The following is a 21,272-nucleotide window of genomic DNA, read 5'->3' as shown; positions in this document are numbered from 1 at the left end:
CCATAAAGTGCCATGCACTGAGATAGCAGCATATAAAAGTGGTTGAGATTATTATTAAAAACACCCAAGCTGTGCGATTAAAAATGGTGAACGAAACAAAATCCACATTTCAGTTTCCTCATGTAAGTGAAAATGGCCAAACAGCAGTTTATTGTTACGCTTAGAGGTTTTCTCTCTCTTTCTCTCTCTCTCTCTCTCTCTCTCTCTCTCTCTCTCACACACACACACACACACACAAAAAAAAGGAAGCCCCAGAGTGACAGAAAACCTAGAGGAGTTTGACATTTTAGCCAGCAAGTGTTTTAGACTTTCTTTTCCTATGAGAAAAGAATGGGAAGAATGCAGCTTACTCGGTGAGAAAACTGCTAATCAAATCTAGACATCACACATAGCTGTACTGCGAGAGGTCTGGGGAGGGGAAAGGAATCTAAACTTTAGCTGGTAATTCAGAAAAATATTTCCTTAGAAATCTGAGCTAAGCAGCTGGAAAGATGCGACACACTAATAGAACCTTCCCAAATTACACACTCCCTGAGAACAAGGAATGACTATGGCCACTAATGTGAAATATCCTACTTCACTAAAACAGACTTTAGAATGGAAACAGAGCTGAAGCCAAAAATGCTGTATGGACCCAGCGGAGGTGAGAAAATTCCTACTTCAGATATAACAAGGTGACCTGTAGCCACCTGAACTGTTAGGGGATTGTAGTTTTAATCATTGATATGCTGCCTTTCAGGATACAAAGCTTTCCAAGGCGGTTTGCAAGAAAAATCAAAAGACAATAATAAAATCACAAAAGCTAATATTTAAAAAATGACATTTTGCTGTGCTGCAGGGGGTTAGACTCGATTACCCTCCCAACTCTGCAATTATATGATACTATAAATGGCAAGTTTCAGATGCAGACAGGAGCAGAATGCATTTCTCCTGTATACATTTTCTCACTCCTACAAACCTAGCCCATCTCTTTATCAAGTGGTGAAACCAAGCCAGCCTTTTCCAAACACTTGCAGCACTGGGCCTGCTCAGCTGCAGCCTGTCCTATAGCATATTTAGGATTAATGACACATCCAGCCATCGGTTTTGGAAATTAGAAAAACCTGCAGTACCAACAAAATCTAAAGTATTCGGGATACCCTACATTTTTGAGTATGCACTTAAACTTAGAGGAATGCTTCAGTTGTGATGCATTATCGGCTTCTAACACTTCGTGTATCCTTCTAGCAATGTTGCCGTTACCCCTCGCAAACTATCAGAAGACGGATTGGTATTAAATACCTGTTCTGCTGCCAAGTCTGCCTTATGGACTCCATCCAACAGAAGGCATTCTGCATTGCCTACTCCCATTGGCCGGCGTACGTCGGGAATTCCATCACTAACCCCCAGAACTGTGCCCAAAGCAAGGTCTTCTCCCGATCTCGTGTCTCTTCGGCAAGTCTCGAGTGTGTCATCCAAAAAGACTCTAGAAGCTAGGTAAATCTAGACATAACCAAAACCTGACCATCTTACATCATTTTCAAGACGAGTTCTTAGATGAAATTCTTTGTGTCTCTTCCTTTCCAGTTTCAAATGGGCCAGAGAGCGCAAGACCCGTGGGGCCTATAGCTCATCTTCAACAGAAGGATCTCCCCCACCAGTTGCACCTATTGCACTGGATTTTTCAACAGAGAAGTCTTCTGAAGAAACAGAACAGGTACTTAATGTGGTTCTACACAAAATACTTCCAACAAAATAATAAATGGATTTGCCAACTGGAATTTGCAAACAAAGATAATTTACAAACAAAAGACTTAATGGTTCAATCCGAATAAGTTTTTGTAGTTCTATAAAGATCCCACACCAGACCATTTAGGTTCCACTACTTGCCAATGATTTGACTGCTAACTTTTGAGAAGAGGTTGGAGAATACAGGAGTGAGATAGCCACTGATAATGATCAGCCTACAGCTTGGTCTATAGGGACGCAGGTGGCACTGTGGGTTAAACCACAGAGCCTAGGGCTTGTCGATCAGAAGGTCATGGTTTGAATCCCTGCAACGGGGTGAGCTCCCAGGGTGAGCTCCCATTGCTCAGTCCCTGTTCCTGCCAACCTAGCCAGTGTGGTGTAGTGGTTAAGAGCGGTAGACTCCTAATCTGGGGAACCGGGTTCGCGTCTCCGCTCCTCCACATGCAGCTGCTGGGTGACCTTGGGCCAGTCATACGTCTCTGAAGTCTCTCAGCCTCACTCACCTCACAGAGTGTTTGTTGTGGGGGAGGAAGGGAAAGGGGAATGTTAGCCGCTTGGAGACTCCTTAAAAAAAGGGAGTGAAAGGCGGGATATCAAATCCAAACTCTTCTTCTTCTTCTTCTTCTAGCAGTTCAAAAGCATGTCAAAGTGCAAGTAGATAAATCGGTACCACTCTGGCGGGAAGGTAAATGGTGTTTCCGTGCGCTGCTCTGGTTCGCCAGAAGCAGCTTAGTCATGCTGGCCACATGACCCAGAAGCTGTACGCCGCCTCCCTCAGCCAGTAAAGTGAGATGAGTGCCACAACCCCAGAGTCATCCACAACTGGACCTAACGGTCAAGGGTCCCTTTACCTTTAGAGTGGTAACTCGGGTTATGAACTTACTTCGTTCCAGAGTTCTGTTCTTAAACTGAAACTGTTCTTAACCTGGAGCACCACATTAGCTAATGGGGCCACCCGCTGCTGCCACACCGCCACCGCACAATTTCTGTTCTCATCCTGAAGCAAAGTTCTTAACCCGAGGTACTATTTCTGGGTTAGTGGAGTCTGTACCCTAAAACGTCTGTAACCCGAGGTACCACTGTATAGCTTGGTCAGACATAAAGCAGGCACAGCCTAAGTACAGCAGCATTAGAAGAGAGAGGAGAGGTTCAAAATTGTTTAAGGGAGGGGAGGGAATTATTGTCAAGCAGTCAGCAAATCACACCATCTGCATGTCTGCATTTTACACACATGTCTCAGTGAGGATCCAGCTTCCTGACATCTAGAGAAAGAAGCACCTCTGTTGGTATAGGTCACCTAGCAATAATGCACATGCAACATTCCCTCTAGAGCAGAATGGGCTCCACCGGCACTAATGGGAAATGTGGTGTTTGAAGAGGTGATGAAATAGCAACAGCTGCAGGGGGGAGGGATAGCTGGAGCCATTGTAACAGCTGGAGCTAAAGCAAAGGGGGGCTTCACAAAAGTTCCCATGACCAAAATGCTTTGGCACTTCCCATCGCCCCCCCCCCGCCCCCGCCACTTCAAGTATCTGTGGGGGTGGTTTTATATTTTCTTGGAAGCTGCCCAGAGAGGCTGGAGCAACCTAGCCAGATGGGCAGAGCACAAATAATAAAAAGTACTATTGTTATTATTTTGTATATTTGGGCTGTAGATGGGCTGATGAGCCAATGATCAGGACCCAATGATCAATACACATCCTAGTTTAAGTCAGAACACACAGAGTATTCTAGAACTGACTGATTTATTAGGGTGTACAAAGAATGAACCAAGGTTTGGCAGATAATTTATTCCAGACAAAACTGGCTTGAAAAGAAAACAGGACTTGAAACTAGGGGGCAAGTTTGTCAGAAACACATGCTTGGAATGTGGGTACAACATGCTAAAAAAAAAACCTCAAAAACTTCTGGCGGCAAATTCATTTTATTCTCCCTTGTTACTCCTGATTCCTGGAATTCCTTCAAACTTATGTATTCAATGAAACCCTTAATACCCTCAGGTAAAAGAAAGCTGATGTGCATGCTTTTGAGTAATCCGTTGCTCCTATCCTTTCTTCTCCTCCTATTGTCTCCACACAACAAGGACACATGTCCATCTTTTTTGCTTCTGGAAAGTGCTATAGTGTAGCATTCTTGAAACTAAGAATGTGAGGATGTGATCAAGTACAGTGGTTCCCCAGGTTACAGACGCTTCAGGTTACATACGCTTCAGGTTACAGACTCCGCTAACCCAGAAATAGTACCTCGGGTTAAGAACTTTGCTTCAGGATGAGAACAGAAATCGTGCTCCGGCGGCATGGCAGCAGCAGGAGGCCCCATTAGCTAAAGTGGTGCTTCAGGTTAAGAACAGTTTCAGGTTAAAAATGGACCTCCAGAACGAATTAAGTTCTTAACCCGAGGTACCACTGCACATGGATGGAAGAATCATTGGAGTCACATGTAAATGACCACAACATCAGGTGACCAAACTTTAAAGAAAAGTTTCAGGAGTGCAGCTAAGGAAGATGGCTTTGCATTTGGTGCCAAAGTTGAAAATCACTGAATACAAGCCCTGCTTGCCAATGAACTATCAGGAGGACATTATAAGGTTCACAGTTGCTCCTCTGCAGCCGCATCTTTACCTTCACAGCACTTGATGTCACATATTGTTGTCACGTGTGGGGCAGGTTGGCATGGCTTGGGGAAAACAGCCTTGTGGGTTAAATTGGGTTCCCTGTTAGACCTAAATAAGCCCACCGGCTGAAGGTTCTTCACTGCTGGAATAAACTGCTAGGTTTCACAATGGAAAGATGTAAGGAACAGCCTTCCCCAAGAATCTGGATTGAGACTAGTGATTAACTTGTTCATAAATGACCCGGAGTTAGGAACGAGCAGTGAGACCACCAACTTTGTTGATGACACCCAACCTTCAGGGTGATAAAAACAAAAAGGGACTGCAAGGGAACAAAGCAGAGGGAAATGACATTAAAATGCCAAATGTAGCTTGATGTAAGCAAACGTAAAGTTTCACATATACTGTATACTAGTGGGGTCTGAACTGGCAGTGAATGACCAGCAATGAGATTTTGGAGTCATAGTGGATAACTCAATTAAAATTTTGACACAGCGTGTGGCAAATGTGAAAGGGCAAATTCTATGATAAGAATAATCAGAAAAGGCATTGAAAATATAACTGCCAATATCAGAATGCCTCCTCTATACAAACCTATTGCAGGACCATAATTTGAATTCTGTGTAAAGTTCTGGTCACCACATCTCAGAAAGGACATTGTAGGAGGTGCCAAAAAGGGCAACCAAAATTATCAAGGGGCTGGAGCAATTCCTCTAAGAGGAGGAAAGGGAACTTATATGGAAGAGAAGTCCATCAATCAGATGACTATGTTACTTCCAGTATCAGAGGCAGATGCCTCTGAATACTAGTTTAACCTACTGCCGACGCATTTCATCAGGTGACCCTGAGGGCTAGTCTTACAAGAGAGATCATTCTGCTCATCCATGAATCCACCACCTACATATCTAGGATCCAACCGTTTCCTGACTTTTTATATGGCATTAATTAGGCCATCAGGCGCTTGCACTTTAGAAGTCTGGTTTCTGAGAAGGGAAGATGGCATAATCATGTACATGAAGAATTTCTTCCTTGAAACCTGATTCTTTTTCTTCTTCTTTTTCATTTAAGCTAAAGCTGTCCTAATTTCATGAAGCATTGTGTAACTGCCTAGGAAGTCATATACCATTCCTCAACAGTTAATTTTAGTTACAAAAAAGTAGGAGGTAGATATAGAGATATATCATAGTCTAGAATTCTTCTTTAAAATCCTGTCAGTCAATTGACAAGACCAAGATAAAATAACAAGTATGGCTTTTTTTCTTTCTGCCTTCCCTGCCCATTCCCCACCCAGGCTTCCCAGTACCAATGAGCTGGGTCTATACACAGCCATTGCAAGTCCTTGCTTCACAGTCCAGGCGATGGAGCTGAGGCATGTCTCTCGGTTTGGCTGTCTATAGGGACAGTCACTGCCACCCTCCTTCAACATGGGGAACTGAGCTCATGGGCCAATGCTTCCCTAAAGCCAGCTCCCCTATGACAGTCTACTGCACTGAGAAGGAGCACTCCCTGCTCACAAATTAAATGGATCCTATAGTGAAGGGGAAATTGGCCTTGAAGATGTGCTCCCTTGGAGGAGGGGAGGCTCCCTCTCACTTCCCTCCATCCCACCTCACTACCAAAGGAGAAGGGGAGGGGAAAGAGGGAATTTGCTAACTTCCATATGCCTCAGTGACCCAGCAGGCTGACAGATTGTTCTCAGTTGAGAATGTCTGGAGACAACAGGACAACAGCATGCATGTGCAACCCGACATGTGTCAGCTGTGGGGCTTGAGAGGTAGACAACCTCTGTTTCCAGAAACACTGGAAGCACTGCCTTTAGGCACTCTGGGAGGAAATTTTGCAAACAATGCAAATAACGCTAACAGTTCTCCCCCAAGCTTCTCTCTCCTACGGGAACCACCAGCAGGAGGTGAGATGCAGCACCAAATTTCCTCACAGGGAAGAGGGCCCAGAGTACAACCACAAGGGCACTCCAGAAAAGTTGGGGACCCACACCCATCTCTTGCAAAGAGGGCTGGTGGCAGCAGCAGAGGAACACCCCACAGTGTGAAGCAGAGTCCCCCAGTCCCACATCCCCAGGACTGTGCCCTGTGACACCTTCCCCTCCCCGAGCTAGCTGAAGTATTTCAACCTAGGGTGAAATTTGAGAGTCACAAGATATGTATGTGTGTATGAGAGAAGGAGGGAGGGAGGGACTCTCTCTCTCTCTCTCTCTCTCTCTCTCTCACACACACACACACACACACACACACGTACTTTTAGGTCAGCAGGAGGGAAGATCAAGAGTATGTGCGTGAATAATTTGTGTACCATTGTACCTAAATTCCGTCATTGAGCTCCCCGAAGTACAATGTGTCACCATGTATGCATACTTACTAATCAGATTTCGTACTGATTCAACATCAAAACGAAAGCTAAAACCTTGACTGCTGGAAAAGAAACTAATGATAACTCAAGCTGATCTCAGCATAAAAAGTACTTTAGATAGCAATGCTTTTTTAATGAGTGACATTATGATGTGAAACTAGTAAAAGCATTGTCATCCCTTCCACTCACAGCCTGCTTTCAAAAAAGAAAAAAGAAAGGGGGGGGAAAGCTTCATAAAAATGTAATATTATGCTGCTGGGTTATGTAGCAGGATTTATAGACCACAAAAGGCTACACCAGATGCTGCTCCCCTGGGGATCAAGTCAGAGAGAGGATGCTAGTGAAGATCAGAATGCTTCCAGTGCTTCTTCCCAGGAGCAAGATATACTTTGGAACAAAATGGCCTGTTAGGCTGAACACTGACACCAGCTCCCATTAACCCAACCCAGTATCAACAATGCTCAGGGTGGGTGGGCAAGAGCTATAGTCCAACAGTATCAGGGGTGGGCCACAGGTTCCCAACCACTAAACTTAAAGACTTAAAACTACATTAGTGTGGAACTCAAACTATTCCACACACACACACACCAACACAAGCTATGGTGCAGGTTATAGTAGGGTTACCAGATTTTTTTCAATGAATCCAGGGACACTTTTCAACTTCAATAGATTTTGTATGGCGACTGATTTGTAAATCAGGGGACTGTCCCTGGGAAATGGGGACGTCTGGTAACCTTAGGTTATAGAAGGCCCGTTGAACTAAAATGCCACTTCTGTTTACATGGAAGAAGATACAGAATGCACCAAAATAAGTTCCTTTAGCATAGGTTTCCTTGGTGCTTTTTTCCCTGGAAGGACAAGCCAGTAGGCAGTACCAGCACCTCCCGCCTGGGAAGCTTCTGCCCAGCTCAGGGAGGGAGGGTCCTAAGTACCAGTACCAGTTTTTTTCGACAAAAAAAGCATTGGGTTTCTTCAAATATATGATAGCACTCTTATTTCTAGATTAAAACTGCAGGCTTACATCATTCTTTCCCCCTAATAAAACCTTAAACAGTACTGGTAATTTGCAGCTTACACTGGTTACACTCACACGAGTCGGGTGCCTGGAATAAAGAAATGCTCTCCATTTATTTCCACACACACACACAGCTGTTTGGGAAGGAGGTGTGAGGGCTCTGGGATGCTGCTGCTACAGCCTTTGTACCTCCTTCCCAAAGGCCAGAGCTTTGCTAACCCAGCTCTGGAAAGGCAGCAGGAGGGCTCTGGCAACATGCTAGAGCCCTTGCATGACTTTCCCAGAGCCTATAAGCAGCCCTCCACCTTGCGGAAGCCCTCCCAATGGCAAAGGTATCAATGTCCTGAGGAGCATCTGTTGCTGGTTCTCATAAGACACACAGCAGATAGTATTGCCTTATGAGATAGGATCCCTTTTGCACATGTAGCAAGCCATGCACACGAGCCTGCAGTGATGAGATACATTTTTGCTACCTTGCATCATATTTCACGATTGTTCAAGGAAAGCACTCCAAAGTTCTGAGATGCTGTATTGCAGAGGTCGGCAACCTAAGGCCCATGGGCTGGAAGCAGCCCATGAGGGTCGCTTAACCGGCCCATCAGCCGCCCCCGAACTGACCTGCCCACTCGACGAGTCCCCGCGCACGGCACTAAACTGGTGCAGCACAGCGACTGTCTTCCGCAGCTCCGGAAATTGCATCTGCACATGTCCACGCCGCCAGAAATCACTTCTGTGCAGGCACGATTTTTGGCATCTGGGCATGCGCAGAAGCGATTTCCAGCACCACGGACATGCGCAGACACGATTTCTGGCATTGCACTGCGCCGTTCTGGCCCACGGACAGTCTCCACGGGAGTGATCCAGCCGATGCCCAGTATTGCCGACCCCTGCTGTATTGCCTTCCAACTGTACCAGACTTGAGGCAGAAGGGTGCTGTGCCCCCTGAAGTCTAAATGCCCTTGTTTACCATAACTTCAGTGCCTTGATCTATGGGGACTGACACAGGGGGATAATTGCAAGAGATCTGACCAGAAAAGCTGCCATCCTTGAATGCTTCCCAGACACCAGGATGTTTCCCTGCAAGGCTGGTGATCTGCGCAGAGTATGCCAGCAGATATAATTCATAAGTGATGTAGGCAAAGCATCCTCCGCTATGGAACAGAAAATTTCCAAAAGGCGACAGCTCACCATTCCCTTCCTTTTAGATGGTGTAAGAAACCCTTTCCACAGGTTCCTCAACTCATTAGGCATCCGGTTTCAAAACTGCTTTGGCAGAAGTCATGTTGTTCACTTCAAATTTGTCTTATTCTCTGAAACCAGCATTCTGAAAGTGCTCTCCTATGATATATTGGGCACTGAAGATACCCTAAGAATAGGGACCATCTAAAATGCTGGTATGAATTACAAAGAGGAAGAGATATTTTTATTATTATTAATTTGCTAGTTGTATCTCTCCTTCCTTGTGATTCACACCAGCATTTTACTCGTACATCTTTTTGAAAGTAAGTTAGGTTGAAACTTGAGAAACAGTGAAATTGGCTCATTTGTAAGATGGATCATTTTTATGCAAATCATGGCTCTCATTTTGAAGAAATGCATTAATGTTTGTTGCAGCAGCCCTGGCTACAAACTCCCCAAATGAATGATGCGTCTGGGGCTGGCCAGGGGGTGCTTCCCAGGCCCCTGTGGGGCAGTGCAAGGAGGCACCTCTCTTTGGGTCAGGGGGGGTGCAGCTCAGAGACCAGGGGCGGCGGCAGTGGCTGCCCAGAGGACTCCCAAGGAGAGGAGAGAGGAGGCAGAGGGAACACTCCACAAGGGAGGGTGTTCAAAAAGGGGTGAGGGGCTGCCAGCTCTGCAGGCAAGGGGTGACAACTGGGCTCCTGAGCCCCACAGAGTGCCACAGAAATAATGTAGTTGGTCAAGGGAGCCATGGACCCAAAAAGGTTGAAAACCTCTGCTTTATGACTTAACGAAGTGTTGTAAGCACCATCTAGTGGAGAAAAGCCACTAAGCATTTAAGCAAGCAACAGACACCAACAAGCATATATAAGCTGACGTAGTAATTATACACTTAGTCATAATTACCAGACATGGTAATTATGTTCCTCCCAAACTAATTTATTTATTCATACTGTACTTTTTAAAAAAAACATATTCTAGTTAAGTCTGGCTCATGATACATTTTTATCCATACATTTGTTTATCAACTTCCAAGAGTTCAAGGGCAAAGGAAATGCCATGTACAATTTTAGATTTAAACAACAAGGCAGGAAAAGCTCATCAAACTTTGTTTATCAGAAACTCTGTTAACTGTCTCCTATCCTCATAAATCCATTCACAGAAAGCCATGCCTGTGAAGTATATTAAATCTAAGTGGGGATGGGACACACACCACTGCAAATATTATGTTGTGTTGTGTTGTGGTGTTGTGTTGTTGTTGTGTTGTGATGTTATGTTACCCAGAGGTCTCAGGGCGATTCACAGAATAAAATCAAAATATAAAACCACAATATATATCATCAAAAGAAAAACAACAACCCAATAACACCCCCTCCCCCCCCAAAACCCCCACATTTTAAAAGGACATAGGATGTCCATCAAATCATCATACATCTTTAGGTTGCCCAGCACCTAAAGGTGTATGATGAAGGCGCCAGGCCAACTTCCCTGGGGAGAACATTCCATAGATGGGGAGCCACTGCAGAGAAGGCCCGTTTTCGTGTTGCCACCCTCCGAAGCTCTCAAGGAGGAGACACACAAAGAAGGGCCTCAGAAGATGATCTCAGCATCTGGGTAGGTTCATACGGAAAGAGGTGGCCATTGAGGCTATCCCTATCCAGATAGGGGCGTAGCTGGGCCTCTAGCCAACGCTGATAGAAGGCACTCTGGACAACTGAGGCCACCTGAGCCTTGAGTGACAGCAGAGGATCAAGGAGTACCCCCAAGCTACGAATCTGCTCCTTCAGAGGAAGTGAACCCCATCAAGGGCAGGTGACCTCCCAGCCATCTAGTCCAGGGAACCACCCACTAACAGTGCCTCAGTCTTATCTGGATTGAGCTTCAGTTTGTTGGCTCTCACCCAGTCCATTACCAAGGCAAGACACTGGTCCAGCACTTCCACTACCTCACCTGCAGATGTAAAGGAGAAACAGAGCTGAGTGTCATCAGCATATTGCTGACAACATACTCCAAACCTCTGGCTAACCCCAGCGGTTTCATGTAGATGTAGCAGGGAATAAAATTGAGCCCTGAAGAACTCCACTCTGAATGCTCCATGGAGCTGAAAAGCACTCCCAAAGCATCACCCTCTGGGAGCGACCATCCAAGTAGGTCTGGAACCACCACAAAGCAGTTCCACTCACCCCCAACTCAGACAGCTGCTCCAGAAGGATACCATGGACTCCCATGATCCCTAGTTAGCAGGACCAGTGGTCAGGGATGATGGGAATTGTAGTCTCAAAACATCTGGAGGTTGAGGAAGCCTGGACAATGGTATCGAAAGCCGCTGAGAGGTCAAGGAGAATTAATAGGGACATGTTTCCCTTGTCTCTCTCTCAACAGAGGTCATCATACAGGGCGACCAAAGCAGTTTCTGTGCCAAAACCCAGCATAAACCCCAATTGAAATGGATCCAGAAAATCAGTTTCTTCCAAAAGTGCCTGGATCTGGTCTGTGACCATTCGCTCCAGAACCTAGCTCAGGAAAGGGAGATTAGTAACTGGTCGGTAGTTTGTTAGGTTTTCTGAATCCAGGGAAGGTTTCGTAAGGAGTGGTTTTACCACTGTCTCCTTCAAACAGGCAGGGGCCACCCCCTCTTGTAAGAGGCATTGATCACCTCCCTGACCCAGCCAGCTGTTCCCTCCCTGCTGGTTTTTATCAGCCAAGAGGAGCAGGGGTCTAGACCGCAAGTGGTCACCCTGACCAATCCGAGCACCTTGTCCACATCCTCTAGCCTTACCAACTGAAACTCATCCAAAACAACAGGACTAGACTGTGCCCTGGACACCCCACAAGATTCATTTGCAGAGTCAAGGTCTTAGCATCCTTACGAAGAAGACTGCAGTACGTCTCCACGTAGCCAGGAGATTCATACACCAATACAGAGTTCTCTTGCTGGATTGGGAACAGCATACACATTAGACATCAATCCACATATGTATGATATATATCAGGATGCAATCACTGTCTTGGCGGTGTAGTGGTTAGAGTGTCAGACTAGGACCTGGGAGACAAGAGTTCGAATCCCTACTCAGCCATATAGCTCATGGAGTACACTTGGGACAATCACTCACTCTCAGCCTGCCCTATCTCACAGGGTTGTTGTGAGGATAAGCTGGGGAGACAGGGAACTATGTCTGGCATCTTGAACTCCTTGGAGGGAAGGAGGGAAATACAGGGGGCAGCTATTCTGCGCGTATTTGATTGGTGTGTGGCTGCCAACGCACACTCCATTATTGGCCCTGGAAGAAGGCGAGGTGGGACTGGGGTGGATGCCAATGCACAAGATAACAACCCCCCCACACACACACCAACGGGGAGTTGCCTGCATACGCAGTGAATAAATGAAATATCTGCCCTGCAGGAATATGTTGTCAAGGTGGGAGTAGGGTCAGGTCAGCAATAACTCCGTATTCAAAGAAACGAAACAGCTCAGGCCTAGTGAGCGCAGCACCTCTTCCTGGTAGATCTTGCCCCAATGAGGCTGTTGCAAGGACCAAAGGTCCCCGCCTCCCCACAGCTTTCCAAGTCTTCCTCAGGTCCTTCCCAAGCAATCTGAGACTCCTTGTCTGCCATTGCTCTGCCTTCTTCATTCCGCTTCTGGTTCTGGAAGACCAAGTGGAAGGGAGCCAGTTGCAGCAAGAGGGAGAGACCCCTGGCTTCTTCAGCAGCCTGCCTCATCTCTGGGTCCCCCGCCTCTTCCTGCTCACCAAACCCTGTTACCTCTTCAGCTCCCAACACCTCTTCCCAGTCTTTTCCCTCTTCTCCCCATGACCATTCCTTGTCTTCCCACCACTAAGCCCCTGACTCTGAGCCTTCTTCCCCTGAGGGGTTCTCCAGCTGCTGCCTCCCCCACTCCTTTGCATTCAGCCAGTCCATGACATTCAGTCCATCATTTGAAAAATAAGACTCTAGAGTCATCTTGCCCAAAAATGGCAACTAGACATTCTGTTTTGGTGACCGCAACTATGGTTTAATGTGCCTTTTGGCACACAGGGTTTCTATATCTTGAGTCTCCAACACTGGATTTGAACCAGGAACAGAAGAAACAAATGGGCCCCAGCAACCAAACATTACAGGGGAGAGCCCTTTTCATGGCTCCAGTCCCTCCATTCCCCCTCCCCTGTTCTGCTCCCACACCCCACCCTCAGGCACCAGTAAGTCATGGCCACAGTTCTTTTTAGACTGTGTTGGGAAAGACGGGGATGAACATTGGTGTGCCTAGTCCATCTCCACTGATTTCTATGGGGACTTTCAGCCAGTGGTGTCGCAACGGGGCGGGGGGCATTACGCCCCAGGTTCCATGTCTGTGGAGGTGACAAGAAGTCACCCAGCGGGGGTTCGTAGCAGCATGAGCAGCCATTCCGCCACCGCAATTGCATGTGGAGGATCCTCTGTTCATGGCTGCAGCTGCAAGCAGAGGATCCCGGCACCAGCGGCAAACTGCTAAGTACAGTGCATGTGCGGCATCACACGCATGCACTGTCTGTAGCGACACTGCACATGCGCTGAATAGCGGTTTGCTGCTGGTGCCACTCCAGCGCCGTATGGACGGGGCCGGGATCAAGAGGAGCGCTGGAGTGGCACCGGTGGCAAACCGCTATACAGCGCATATGCGGCGTTGCTACGTAGGGCGCATGCGGTAGCGACACCGCACATGCGCCCTATGTAGCGACACCCACCCCGGGTGTCATGACGCCTTCCTTCACCCCTGCTTTCAGCCCCCGCCCCTTAATGCTGCTGCTTCTTCTTCTAAATACTGTTTTTGTACTTCTGCAAACCTCAGGGTTATCATAACTCTTCCTATTTTCAATACGTAAGTTACAGTATGCAAAGACTTGAATCAGAATTAGGACACAGGATCATGATGATGATAAATCTTCTTTCCTAAACAAAAAAGAGACACCCGCTTACACAGATTTTGCTAACTTACCCACTTTTCCCTCTGGCCTCTCCCCATGTTCACATAATTATTCCTAAATTACATTCAGCAGTTTCTCAGTTGGGAAAGCAATAGAAGCCCCAACAAACGGGCTTATTTGCTCTGGCTGGGTTCCCTGAACCTGACCCCCACATCCACTGGTTGTAGATGGCTGGTACCAGCCAACTCTAAGCCACTGTCCCTGGACAAACATCTATTGTTAAAATACTAATGTAAGGCATTTAGTCAATCCACTGTTCTCAGTCGCTATCAAAGGAAACACTCACAGAAATATAAAAGCAGGAAGCATAACTAAAAACACATGCAGATTTGCCAAGAAAATGTGCTGACTGGGATTTTCATAGAAAATGGCACCAGTCTATAAACAATGCAAAGCATTTTAATTCTCCTATAGTTGCGGTGGTGAAGCAATCCAGTTAAACCAGACTGTTGGTTTTTTAAATGGGAAGTATTTGACAATTAATGAAATTTTACATACAAATTTGAAATTGTATTGAATGCTAAGATCACCTCTTTCTGAATTCATGGCCCACTCTCTTGATAGGGCTGCCGCCTCTGTGGCTTTTGGCAGAGTCCTTCTATCAAGACCCTATCATATTGGCCACAAGTAGAGAGCTGAATCTAACTGGTGGGTCACATCCTGCTCAAGCTCCAGGCTTTGAACTGGAAAGTCCAGGTTGAGGAAAAAGAACAGAAAGTCAGTTGGGGACAGGCATATAAAGGGCAACATTTCATATATTATTATATTTTTCTGCAGTCAGCTATCATCACAAAAAGCACAGGCGGCAGAGTATGATAGCATGATAGTGGCGGCAGCAAGGGAACACCCTTCTCTGTTTTGCCTCAGGTGGCAAAGCATCTTTGGCTGGCTTTGTATACTGCATGTGCTGTTTGTATTGGTTCTTTGTCCAATTCACCCAGGTATGCAAGGCCTTTGTGAAATCTCTCCATAAATACGCTCACCATAAGCTGGTTCTAGGTCCCCTCTATCCCTTCTGTTCTCTGACAGGAATGGACTTTATGTGTAGGTCTACTCTCAAGAATTTGTAGTTGTCTCTGCATCTGGGCAGCTCAGTGGTATACAGTGGTACCTCAGGTTAAGTACTTAATTCATTCCGGAGGTCCATTCTTAACCTGAAACTGTTCTTAACCTAAAGACCACTTTAGCTAATGGGGCCTCCTGCTGCTGCCGCGCTGCCAGAGCCCGATTTCTGTTCTTATTCTGAAGCAAAGTTCTTAACCTGAAGCACTATTTCTGCGTTAGTGGAGTGTGTGACCTGAAGCGTATGTAACCTGAAGCGTATGTAACCCGAGGTACCACTGTATTCTGAAAAATATGTAAGCCAAGATTTCCTGGCACCGGTTTGATTATGTCCACATATATTTCAGCTAGACTGTTGGGCTGCAGTCAATACATGCTAATGGTCAACTGAATGAACTTCTTCTCCAAACATTTGCAATTCTGCCAATGTGTATTGAGGCCCATTGTCCAAGATTAACTCATTGTCAATGCAGTGCCTGGCAAACACAGCCTTGGTATGATATATTTCAGTGCTAGAAAGCGTGTTTTCAGTTGCATCACCTCCAAGTAACAACTTGTTGGCAGGCTGCTAGCTTCAAGAGCTCGGATTGACACTGCGCTCCTGTACTGCCTGTATGATTCCATGTGTGACTTCAGTGCCGCTTCCGTTGCACGTAAAACAAGGCACCACGAGAAAGATGTCTAAATAGTGAAATGGATTAGCTCAATGGACGTGAGGTCACAAGTCATGTGAATCATAGAATCATAGAATCACAGAATCATAGAACTTGTAGAGTTGGAAGGGACCCTAAGCGTCATCTAATCCAACCCCCTGCAATGAAGAATCAAGAGTCAAATTTTAATTTTACAAGCCCAAAGGATTACAAAATGTTGACTGGCTTCCACAAAAGAAACTAAGACTATGTTGGCGGTAACTGAAGGTAGGCTTCATAGTCTGCCCTTGAGATCTGCCCCTCAGCAAGGGGATTTAAAACAGAGAAAGTTTCCCTCAAATAAAAAACGCTAAGCTTGTATTTATTTATTTATTTAAGAAGGAAGATATCCAAGTGGAGGCAGTTGTGAGGCTGAGTAAGCTTGGGACAGAAGTGAGGAGCAATCTCATGGAGAATTCCAAGGAGAACAGTATGGCATCTGAGGACACAAAAGAACGGGAAAGGACTTCCCAGGGGCAGGGGGCTTCTAAGACAAAGGATGATTTAACTGAGTGAAAAGCTGGAGGGAAGGAGCATTGGATGACAACAGGCTGATATGAAGCCATTTGTAGATACAGAAACATACTGTTACAGCCACACCAGGTGCCTCCCAGCCCCCAAGAGTACAAAGCAAAAAAACGAATTGTGTGTATCATTAACGCTAATATATTTAACAATTCAGTCACACATTGTACCAATGATAGTAATCTTCCCCCCTCCCAAATCACATGAGCCAATACGCAATTCATATCAGTGACACATTTTTAATATAACGTTTTTAATAGCAATTGTTAATTGTCGCCAGATTTGGCAACTGAGATCTCTACCATCTGGCTGGTCATCTGGTGCCAGCCGATCTATGGGGATGAGGGCTTTCTTTCCACTGAGGATTGTTGACACCTTGCTTTGTAAAGCAAATGAAGACAAGATGGGGGATTTATCTGAAGAGGGAATAAATGTTGTGCACAAAAGGAATCAAGTGGAAAAGAAGTTGAGAAGAGGTGTGGCTGCAGTTTCACTCTAACCAATGTAGAAACCAAATCAAACCTCTTTTACACAATTAGAGGGGGTAGTTTGCCCAAACCTGTATCTTTATCAATTTGTGAACAACTTTGCGTAGAGAATCCATTTTGTTCTTTTTGGAATTTGTGATATTTGGAGAGTTGTAACCAGCCATAGCAAAACAGGTCACACAGAGAACACAGCAGGACTTCAGTAGGTATGTATAGGAATGCACCGGAAAAAACTGGTAGTAGCTCAAAGCACCTTTTTTTCCTTTTTTTAGAAATCCTTTTTAAAAAGGAATGTGGGAGGTAGAGAGGGCTGGAGCCAAGGGGGTCCTTTGCAGCTGGCAAAGGGGAGTGGGTGATAAGGCGGGCAGCGCTGGCAAAGGGGACTTGGCGCAGGGGTTAGCAATCTTGCAAATGTAGGTGTAGAGGGAAAGGGAGAAAATGGGCTGGCGGAGCGTGTATGTGTGTGTCGGGGAGAAAAACACAAATCTGCCCCTTCAAGGGGAAAATTTGATGGGGGAGATGTTGGGCTCGCGCCCTGCAGTTTATCACTGGGATATTGGAGGGTATGCAATTGTAAAAAGATAACATGCGATAGCAAACTATGCATTTAATATAGTAAGAAAACTCTGCATCATCAGGTTATCAGCGTTGTGTGAATGTAATCTATGTTTAGAAGCAGCTCATTTCTCCCTCAAATTTTTTTCCTTGTCCTGAGACTGGATAAAGTTGTGAAATTAACTTGAACTGGCTGTGTGTATTGGTTGCAGACAGGGCTATCTTACCCATAGGCGCTAGGAGTACGGGGCACCTGAGCGCCGGGCTCTCAGGGGTGCCAGGCCGAGAGTCCAGGGCCCAAGAGTTGAATCTGGGGAAGAGCCCGCCCATTGGTCAGAGTGCAACAGCGGACTCTTCTGCTACAGGTGGCTCTGTGCCGTGAGTTTGGGGGCAACCAAGCCAGCGAGACGCCTGCGTGCCTGGGACTGGACAACCTGGGGGGGGCACTGGGTGGATCTTTGCACCCCGGCGCCACATAGGCTTAAGACAGCCCTGGTTGCAGAATATGCAGCTGCCTTAAAACCAAACAGTTGAGAAAAACAGTTTTGCATAGTTGGAGAGCTATGCAAGACTTCTTATAGTTACTTGGTGAATAAAGGAGGACCCATCTATTCCTTCACATGCTCCAATACAGTTATAGTCCAAGTTGTAGCAACTCCTGCTGCTTCAAATGGGAGGGCTGAGAGATTGGACTGTTCACCTGCAAACCTTTGTATGGTTCTCTTGTAAAGAGGTATCAACAGGGGGGGGGGGGGAATATTGTTTTCATTTGGCTTTTGACCAATTAAAATCAGTGAAGGGCTAGCAATTAAAGGCTCTTCTCTCAACCATGGTTATGAATTTCTTTATGTGCCTTTGTGTATCACAGTTGGGGGGGAAACCCAATTATAATTGTATCATGGTATTATATCTCACATTTTTCTCCATGGAGCTCAATGTGGCTTACATAGTTCTCCTGCCCCTCATTTAATCCCCCAATATTTTCCACTTTGGGGTTACTTCTAACTGTTTAGAACAGCTAACAGCACCATCACATGCATGTCTACACAGAAGAAAAGTCCAGCTGAGCAGGTGGGTCTAAAACCGCAGCCTGTCTTTTCCAAGTTCATATATGAATCAAGAGGGAGACTAGGACATGTTTGCTGACTGGAAACATTTCTTAACGTTTCCAAGACTATTTAGTATTTAACTAATACTATGAGACTTATCTCAGACCCTGGAAGGATTTGAAAACACCACAGGGTGAATTGGGGCCATAGGAAGAGTTACAAGCTGTGAGAGTCTCTATCCCAACAGAATATATGGAATGAATTTAGCCATTTTCCTAGGTGGACAATGGGGCAAAAAGTTTGCAGCATTTAAAGCTCTAAGAACAAGATCACTCATAATTTGCACAAATTTCTTTTACCCTGAGACAATTAGTTAGTACATACACCCATGAGGAAAATTTCTTTATAAATACAGCCATGCTTTTCTAGGTAGAATATATGCTGGGCATTATTAGAATATATGTGGTACATTTATTTAAAAATGAAGACCTGTGAATAGTCTGTTTATTACATTTCTGTTCCTTGCCTTTTTATCGAGAATTTCTTCATCCTCCCGGGCAAATTGCTTGAAAATGAATGTCCCTTGGTAATCTACCTTTCTAACTTTTAAGGCAGAAAATATCCTTGCATGTTTAGGAGCCTATTATTAACATTGACCAAACACTGTTTGTAGACAAAGATAATTGTAACTGTGTGGTGAGCCCTCATCTATGTCACTAGTTCTGCTATTTTACTCGCAAATTTCTCCCAGGTGTTGCAAAGCTACATTCTGATACAGAATGGTTGACTGCGCATTTCTATCATTCACCTGAATTCAACAAGCATTAAAAGAATACACTCGATTTTATGCCGCTTTCCATAACCAACATGTTATTGAGGTTCATACACTTCTCTGAACTCCTACAGGAGAGGAACAAGAAGTCCATACAGGCAGCAACCGATTTTCGTGGGGGTTATGTTCCAGACCCCCGTGAGCATCAGTAGGGCACGTGTAAGACTGCCCCACCCTGTTCTGCCCCTTTCTGTGACTTTTCAGGTCACTTCCAGGTTCAGGCAGATGTGGTTACGCACATGCGTGGACAAGCACAGGGCTTTTTCCCAGCCAGAATTCAGCAGAACTCAGTTCCTGCACCGCTCAGGTGGGCACCATTGCCATTCAAAGAGAATGAGGGAGGCATTGATGGTGAGTTCTGGCACCTCTTTTTTCTAGAAAAATAGCACTGGACAAGGCTAAATCAGTTGCTGCTTGCATTCCCTTTCTTTATGAGGCCAAAGGACTTCCCTTCAAATATGCACTTCCTGTGAAGCGCAGTAAACAGGGATTAAAATGAACAAAACAACCAGGAAGCATTAGCCAAGAAGCACCTATGTATCAGGCTTAGGGTTCCAGCCTCATATAAACCTAGCAGGTTTGAATCTAATTAGTGCATGAAGGTGTTAAAACCACGGAGTAAGCTGTCCTGCCAGGCTTAGCCTGTGCCATCACCTCCCACCAGCTCACCAAGCCTTTGTTATCTCTCACTTTTCATGTGAATTTTGGTATGTAAGGAGATCTGAGAACGGCTTTAGCCAGCCTCTTTTGTTTCAGTCCAGAGCGGAGTCTGAAACAAGTGCTCTTATGTATTAACACCTTTTGTAACTAAATAAAGTTTTGACGGCCTGTGCATCTTTTCTGACTTCTGCACGGAAAAGCACATGAATGTGACCTTTGAAGAGTTCTGTGTAGGTAAGCCATTTTATGACTTCTCAAATGTGTGGTCTCTCTCTGTGCTAGGGAAGTGGGATGGCTTGGGAAAGAGCTTTTCAAAGAGGACATTTTGGGATTCATTGCAAGGGCACATTTTCAAGGTTTGACAGCCCCTTTGCTGCATATTTTGCGGTGTTAGATCTCAAAGAGCAACCTTTGCTCTTGCCTTCCAGGGTCCTATACCGGGCTGGTTTCCACGCCCCTTGTCCGCTTCTCTCCCTGCCCGCTTCCCACTTTGTCCGCTCCCTTTCGGAGCCGTGGCCCAAGTGCAGCCCCCGGGAAAGGGGGCGAGAGGCTTCCCTGAAGGCTCCGCCCGCGCGAGGCGCCTCGACGCCCAGCCTCCTACCTCCAACTTGGGCGCAGCTGTGCTCCAGGAGCGCGGTCTCCCTCGCCCGTCTGCTCGGTCTTTCCCTCGGGCGCTCTCTCCATCCCTCGCTCCGGGCCACGGCCGCTCTCTCGCTCCCTCGGATGCAACTCCGCCCCGCGCTTCTCCCCCTCCGGCCCCAGATGCGCCGCGACTACAACTCCCGTCATCCCTCGCCTCTGGTCCCGAGGGCCGGGGATGGTGGGCCTTGGAGTCGCTGCGCCCCATCTGGGCGCCGAAGCCGCGCATTCCTTCCCCGGCGCGCCCCCTCGAGGGCGGTCCACTCCGCCCCTCCGCTCCCTCGGCTGCGCGCATCCTGGCGCCTCGCCGCCCTCCCGGAGCAGCCGGGGCGACCCTCCTTCCCAGCCGCGCCGGGACCCGCAGCCCGACTCCTTTGTCCGGCTCCTGCGCCGAGTCCGGCTTCCCCGGCAGCGGCCCCCGGGAAGCGGCGGCGGGACCCGCGCGCCGCCGCGCCGCACTCACCGTCTTGGCTGCGCCGTCGGAAGCGAACCCGGGCAGCGGCGGGGAAGGGCTGCGCTCCGCTCGCGGCGGCTCCGCCTCGCCTCTCCTCGGCTGCCAGCGGAAACCAGGGGAGGGAGCGGGGAGGAGCCGGCCGAGGCCGCGCGGCCGCCCTCCGCCCCGCGGCGCCCGCTCCCCAAGCGCGGCGCCCTGGGGCTCCGGGAGAGGGAGCTGGCCGGGGACGGAGGGCGCCCGGAGGGGCAGCCAGGCGCTCCTCTCCGAGGGGCCAAGAGGCGGCCGCTGCTTCGAGTCCCTTGTCCCGCGATCGCCGGGCGAGCGAGGCCACGGCGCTCCTGCGAGCGGCTGCTCCGGCCTCCTGCTCCCCGATGCCGGCAGAGGTGTCTCTGCTGGAAGCTGAGCTGGGGACGGTCCCATGCCAAAACAAGGGCAGCGCGGTTGTGCGCGGCCCG

The 21,272-nt window shown here is 47.2% G+C and overlaps 1 protein-coding gene across 2 annotated transcripts in view; it reads right to left on the bottom strand.

The window, feature by feature from the left end:
- Positions 1–20,946, bottom strand: part of TSPAN9 (tetraspanin 9) — a 121,646-nt gene extending 100,700 nt beyond the window's left edge. Inside the window, exon 1 of one of the 2 annotated variants that reach the window (XM_081925753.1) lies at positions 20,827–20,946. The gene's annotated coding sequence lies outside the window, so the exon portion shown is untranslated. Of the gene's footprint in view, positions 1–20,325; positions 20,468–20,826 lie in introns of those variants that run through there. The other variant, XM_081925752.1, reaches the window with a different exon arrangement.
- Between the last annotated feature and the right edge of the window lie 326 nt (positions 20,947–21,272).

Source organism: Podarcis melisellensis (assembly GCF_964234715.1).
Source record: "Podarcis melisellensis genome assembly, chromosome: 9".
Lineage (NCBI taxonomy): Eukaryota > Metazoa > Chordata > Lepidosauria > Squamata > Lacertidae > Podarcis > Podarcis melisellensis.
This window is presented reverse-complemented; position numbering and strand designations above follow the sequence as displayed.